The sequence below is a fragment of the Acomys minous genome (genome assembly GCF_964271855.1).
Source record: "Acomys minous genome assembly, chromosome: 7".
NCBI classification, from domain to species: Eukaryota; Metazoa; Chordata; class Mammalia; order Rodentia; family Muridae; genus Acomys; species Acomys minous.
Genome location: NC_140488.1, coordinates 94,718,315 through 94,725,715, shown reverse-complemented (window position 1 = coordinate 94,725,715; position 7,401 = coordinate 94,718,315).

Below are 7,401 nucleotides of genomic sequence, written 5' to 3'. Positions count from 1 at the left end.
ACTGTATGTATGTATGTATGTATTTATTCAGACAAAGTCTCAAAATAGTCTAGGCTGCTCTTTGAGTCTGTGATTTGCCTGCCTCAACCTGAGTGCTGCTGGGATTACAGACCTGAACCTCCACTCCCAGATAAAAGTTTATTTTCTTTTTAATTTTAATTGACAGATAATTGTGTATATCTATTGGTTATAATGCTATGTTTTGATATTTATATTGTAGAGTGATTAAATCAAACCAATCAGTCATGGTGGTGCACACCTTTACTCCCAATATTTAGGGAGGCAGAGGCAGGCAGATCGCTGTGAGTTCCAGGCCAGCCTGGTCTACAAAGTGAGTCCAGGACAGCCAAGGCTACACAGAGAAACCTTGTCTCAACCTCCCCCTCCAACCCCCCCCAAACCAAACAAATTTGTTGCATCAGATACCATTTTGTGTGAAGAAAACTTTAAACATCTTATTTATTTATTTATTTATTTATTTGGTTTTGGTTTTTTGAGACAAGGTTTCTTTGTGTAGCCTTGGCTATCCTAGACTCACTTTTTTATTTTTTATATTTTGGTTTTTTTCAAGACAGGGTTTCTCTATGCTATTTTTGCTGTCCTGGCCTCTAACTCAGAGATCTGCCTGCCTCTGCCTACCCAAGTGCTGGGATTAAAGGTGTGCAACACCATGGCTGGCAAAAATCTATTCCTTTGGCAATTTTGAAATATACAATGAACTGTTGTTTAGTCAATTTTCTGTGCCATTCATTACTGCAGTTTATTTCTCCTGCTTAACTGTAGAAAGTATTAAAACATGACTCTGTTTTCTTAGGGGGGTTATTTGTTTGTTTTTTGTTTTGTTTTTTGGGTTTTTCGAGACGGAGTTTCTCTGTGTAGCCTTGGCTGTCCTGAACTCGCTTTGTAGACCAGGCTGTCCTCGCACTCACAGCAATCCACCTGCCTCTGCCTCCCAAGTGCTGGGATTGAAGGCGAGTGCCACCACGCCAGCCGACTCTGAACTTTCTTTTTTTTTTTTTTTTAATATTTTTAATTTAAGTTTAATTTATGTGCATTAGTGTCAGATCTTGGAGTTGCAGACAGTTGTGATCTGCCATGTGGGTGCTGGGAATTGAACCCAGGTCCTTTGGAAGAACAGGCAGTGCTCTTAACCACTGAGCCATCTCTCCAGGCCCCTGAACTTTCTAACATAAGTAAATTATATACAACACATTCTAATTTTTCTCCAGTGCTGGGAATTGAACCCAAAACCTTACACATAGCAGGCAGTGTTCTATTACTGAGCACTATCGACAACAAAAAGATATTCTTATTTACAAGTGAAAGCTTCTTCTAAAGTCCACTGAAGAGAATTTGTACTGTTATTGCCGCCATCATCCAGGTCTTCTTCCATGGTCTATTTTGTCTAGGTGAATTGCTCTTCTTGAACCAGATACTGTGTAGGAGGGCTGCCTAGCAGTGCGTCTAGCTCTCCACCAGACATGGTGTAGGCAGCTGAGCCCAGTAGGCTCCAGTCTCCTGGAATGTGGATTCCGTGGATGTGAGCAGAAGAAGGGCCCTTCAGGAGTAAGACCCTCTTTCGAGATCTCTGGAATGGCACTGTTTCCCACCCTTTCCAGATCAACCCTTTCGCTTTTGTGGGCTGCCCACCTCCTTTGAGAGATTTCCCCCTTTTGTTTTGTTTTTTTTTGGGGGGGGTTTCTTTGTTTGTTTTGGTTTTTGGTTTTTGGAGACAGGGTTTCTCTGTGTAGCCTTGGCTGTCCTGAACTCTCTTTGTAGACCAGACTGGCCTCGAACTCACATCCACCTGCTTCTGCCTCCCGAGTGCTGGGATTTAAGGTTTTTTGTTTTGTTTTGTTTGTTTGTTTGTTTGTTTTTCGAGACAGGGTCTCTCTGTGTAGCCTTGGCTGTCCTGGACTCACTTTGTACACCAGGCTGGCCTCAAACTCACAGCGATCTGCCTGACTCTGCCTCCACAGGAACCTAGAGGCAGGAACTGATGCAGAAGCCATGGAGGGGTGCTGCTTCCATGAGGCTTGCTCCTCACAGCTTGCCCAGCCTGCTTTCTTTTCTTTTTTCTTTCTTTCTTTTCTTTTCTTTTTCTTTTTTTTTTCTGAGACAGAGTTTCTCTGGGTAATGACCTTGGCTGTCCTGGACTCACTTTATAGACCAGGCTGGCCTCAAACTCACAGTGGTCCGCTTGCCTCTGCCTCTGCCTCTGCCTCCTGAGTGCTGGGATTAAAGGCTTGCCACCACACCCAGCTCCCAGCCTGCTTTCTTACAAAATCCAGAACCACCTGCCCAGGGGTGGTGGCATCACCCACAATGAACCGGGTCCTCTCCCATGAATCACTAATTAAGAAAATACTCTAAAGCCAGGCAATGGTGGCGTACACCTTTAACCCTAGCACTCCAGAGGCAGAGGCAGGCGGATCGTTGTGATTTCGAGGCTAGAGTAGTCTACAAAGCAAGTCTAGGATAGCCAAGGCTACACAGAGAAAGCCTGTTTTGAGAACCCTGCCCCCCCCCAAAAAAAAAGAAAATGAAAAAAAGAAAAAAGAAAAGAAAGCAGGCTGGGCAAGCTATGAGGAACAAGCCTCATGGAAGCAGCACCCCTCCATGGTTTCTGCATCAGTTCCTGCCTCTAGGTTCCTGCTCTGTTTCAGTTCCTGTCCTGACTTCCTTTAGTAATGAACAGTGATGTGAAAGTGGAAACCAAATAAGCCTTTTCCTCCCCAACTTGCTTTTGATCATGGTGTTTCATCAGAGCGATAGTAATCCTAAAACAGTGGTGGCAAGCTTGTTATCCTGGGAGGTGGCGGCAGGAAGATCAGGAGTTTAAGCTACATACTAAGTTTGAAGCCAGCCTGGGCTACCTGGGTCAAAAAGTCATTTTTAACCAGAAATTTGCAAGTTTTCTTTGTTATTGTGTAAAACAGTTAACATTCTGGAAAACCAACAGCCATGTTGAATATTTCAACTAGTGCTGATTCTGTACACACAGCACATAGCCTTCTAATGAAGGCTCAACAGAAAGGTAATCCAGAGTTATTCGCCACCACTCCACATTACCCCTAGGACTGATATTAAATTCAGGAAGCAACTAGCTTGCCTGGCTGGCTGCTGCAAGGCCTCACTGGAGGCACTCCCACAGTCATACACCTTAGACATCTGCAGCTGCTGCTCCTCAGGTCAGGCTCAGAGCACAAAATGCTGGTAGGTGCTGCCAGCTAAATGGTGCCATGGCATGGAGAAAACTGGAAAAGGAAAGAGGCTTTAGCCATGGTGGGTGGGGACCTGATAACTAGAAACTCCTTTTCCTTCCCTTCAGTATCCCAACAAAACCTTGTGTTGATGGCATCCAATGAGAGGACGATCTGCATGGGAGTTTGGAGAAAGCAATCCATAGCTCCAACATCCCTGACTGAATGGGATAAAAATGGTTATGTGGCCGGGCGTGGTGGCACACGCCTTTAATCCCAGCACTCGGGAGGCAGAGGCAGGCGGATCGCTGTGACTTTGAGCCCAGCCTGGTCTAAAGTGAGTCCAGGACAGCCAAGGCTACACAGAGAAACCCTGTCTCAAAAACCAAAACAAGCAAACAAACAACAACAACAAAACACACACACCACAAAAGCTCACCACATTTTCAGGCAGATCAGTAATAGTTTTTGAAAATAGAATTCTTGGCCGGGCATGGTGGTGTATGTTTTTAATCCCAGCACTTCAGAGGCAGAGGCAGGTGGGTTTCTGTGAGTTTGAGGCCAGCCTGGTCTACAAAGCAAGTCCAGGACAGCCAAGGCTACACAGAGAAACCCTGTCTCGAAAACCCAACAACAAACAAAGGTGGAACAGCAGCTCGGGAGGCAGAGGCAGACAGATCTCTGTGAGCTCCAGGCCAGCCTGGTCTACAAAGTGAGTCCAAGACAGCCAAGGCTAACACAGAGAGACCCTGCTGCGAAAAATCAAACCAAACCAAAAACCTGATCTCAGGTTGGCCGTGAACTCCTGCCTCAGTTCTCTGAGTGCTAGAATTAGGAGCAAGAGCCTCTATGCCTGGATGAATAGTGTGTGTGTGTGTGTGTGTGTGTGTGTGTGTGTGTGTGTGTGTATGCTGCGCTGGGCTCTTGAGCATAGTAGGCAAGCACTTTATCACTGGGCTTCATTCTCAACTGAGATCTATTATTTTTCAATCTCTGTGCTCTGTGTTTCTGAAAGTTTCTTTCTTTGTTATGTTTCTCCTTGCCTTGTGGCTTTGGATCGTTGCATTGTAGATCAACTGAGCAGTTATCACTTGGCTATGGCTGTTCTGGTGATGACAGGCTCACAGAAAAGATTAATAAACATTTCCTTCAGCACTCGTGAGGCAGGGGCAGGCGGATCGCTATGAGTTTGAGGCCAGCCTGGACTACAAAGCGAGTCCAGGACAGCCAAGGCTACACAGAGAAACCCTGTCTCGAAAAACAAAAAACAAAAAACAAAAAACAAAAAACAAAAAAAAAAGGAAAGAAATAAAGAAAGAAACATTTCCTTGCCGGGTGGTGGTGGCACACAACTTTAATCCCAGCACTCGGGAGGCAGAGGCAGGTGGTTCGCTGTGAGTTTGAGGCCGGCCTGGTCTACAAAGGAAGTCTGGGACAGCCAAGACTACACAGAGAGCTGGGCGTGGTGGCACAAGCCTTTAATCCTAGCACTTGGGAGGCAAAGGCAGGAGGATCGATGTGAGTTCGAGGCTAGCCTGGTCTACAAAGTGAGTCCAGGACAGCCAAGGGAAACCCTGTCTTGAAAAATAAAAAAAACAAAACAACAACAACAACAACAACAAAACAACAACCAAGGGGGGGGGGAAGACTACACAGAGAGACCCTGTTTCAAAAAAAGAAAAAGAAAAACAAACAAAGAGAAACATTTCCTTTATGGAGGCTTTATTTTATTTGGTTTTTCGAGACAGGGTTTATTTGGCTGTCCATGGAACTCTCTTTGTAGACCAGGCTGGCCTCGAACTCACACAGATCTGCCTGCCTCTGCCTCCCATGTGCTGGGATTACAGGCATGCATCACCACACCCAGCCCCTTATTTTTATTATTGTTTTAAGAGAGAACGGGCTTATTACAGTTGATAGTTTGGTACAGTGTATCACAGTGGAACAGTGTAGCAGAGGCGTGGCTCTCAGCTATGGTAGGTAGAGCATGAGGCTACTTGCTCACATCTAGACAGGTCAGGGGAATGCGGGTACTAAGTGATCCTCACGTGGCTACCATGCTATTACGCACACTGAGGGTGCATCTTCCGACCTCAGTGAAACCTCTCTGGGAGTATCCTTTATGATGCCAGTCCTGGAACCAGCTCTGTAGACCAGGCTGGCCTCAAACTCACCAAACTCCTCCTCTGTTTGCCTCCCAAGTCCTGAGATTAAAGGCGCCACCACTCCTGGCTTCTGCTAACTCTCCTTTGAATTTTCAAATCTAAGAAGACAGTGACTTAACCTCCTGAACAGCTGCCTTTTATCTTATCACCCATCTGGAAGCGGGCGGGGAGCAGAGACAGGCAATCAATCATTCCCAAGCTCAGTTTTGCCCCTCTGGTTAGGTGGCCGAGCACGTAGCAGAACCTCGTGAGGTCTGTGCTGCTTTTGTTATCAACCCTTGCACTCTTCCCCCAGGCTCTTGAAAAGTCAGTTTCTGCTGGTATCGCCGTTGCTGAGCTGAGGGAGGCTCAGAACAAACACACTGTTAACAGTGTGTACTGCTAAGCTAAGTAAAAACACGTACGGGCTGATTCCTTTCTACAATATGGAGTACAACTATGTTTTTATAATAAAGAATATAACAATGTTCCCCTTCATACTGTCCCCTATCAAAGGGAAAAGAGACATTGGTGCTCAGAGGGCGGCTGCGTTCTGAGAAGTCTCCTCTGTGATTTTCAGGGGCCTGATGTACTCACCGACAGACAGGCTCCCTGGAATGGAGATAGCAAAAACCAGGTCATGGAGGCAAGAAAGGGAAGCGAGGCCCTCATCTGAACTGTGGCGTCCCAGTATTGGCTCACTGGAGAGTGTTGAAGAAACTGTGGGTCTTGGGTAGCCAGGGAATGGCCTGACAGATGATGCTGCCAGTGATGTGTGAAAATGAAGATGTGCTGCTGGGAGAGAAATCTAACAGTTCGTTCACCAAAGATGGAACAGAACATGGTAAAAAAAAAAAAGCCATTTTTTTTAATTTGTTTGCTTTCGAGACAGAGTCTCTCTGTGTGGCCTTGACTGTCCTGGACTTACTTTGTGGATCAGGCTGTCCTTGAACTCACAGAGATCCACCTTGCCTTTGCCTTGAAAAGTGCTGGGATTACAGGCGTGTGCCGCCGTGCCCAGCTGCCACTTTTCTTTTCTTTTTTTGGGGGGGGGTGGATAGGGGGAGGTTGGTTTTTATTTTTCTGAGACCAGGTTTCTCTTGTAGTCTCTGCCTGTCCTGGACTCGCTTTGTGGACCAGGCTGGCCTGGAACTCACAGAGATATGCATACCTCTGCTTCCCTCACTTTTAGTTTTTTGTTTTTGTTTTTGTTTTTTTGTTTGTTTGTTTGTTTTTTGTGGGGTTTTTTTTCGACGCAGGGTTTCTCTGTTATACAGAGCTATGGCTGTCCTGGACTCTTTGTAGACCAGACTGGCCTCGAAATCACAGAGATCCGCCTGCCTCTACCTCCCAAATGCTGGGATTAAAGGCGTGCGCCACCACACCTGGCATCGCCTTGACTTCTGAATCCTCCTGGTTCAGCCACCCAAGCACTGATATTACAAATGTGGAACAGCAAGCCTAGTGTGGTGACGCACACCTTTAATCCCAACATTTGGGAGGCAGAGGAAGGCAGATCGCTGTGAGTTTGAGGCCAGCCTGCTCTCCAAAGTGAGTCCAGGACAGCCAAGGCTACATAGAGAAACCCTGTCTCGAAAAAACAAAAACAACAACAAACAAAGGTGGAACAGCAGCTCGGGAGGCAAAGGCAGGCGGATCTCTGTGAGCTCTATGCCAACCTGGTCCACAAAGAGAGTTCCAGGACAGCCAAGGTTACACAGAGAAACCCTGTCTCAAAAAAACAAAAAACCAAACCAAACCAACCAACCAAACAAAACAAATGTGGAATGGCACACCCAGCTGATAGGCCTTTATTGTACCAGGAATACATACATGATTCATCTTGGTATCCCAGCAATCTGAGTGTCTTGTGTCCTGCAGTTGTTGATAAATCTTTCTTGAATTACTTTACATAAGAGAAATGGTAAACTTTGTGGCTATTGGAACAGAAAGCTGAGTGCACACCTGTAATCCCAGAACTCGGGAGGCAGAGGCAGGCAATTGATGTGAGTTAGAGGCCAGCCTGGTCTACAAAGTGAGTCCAGGACAGCCAA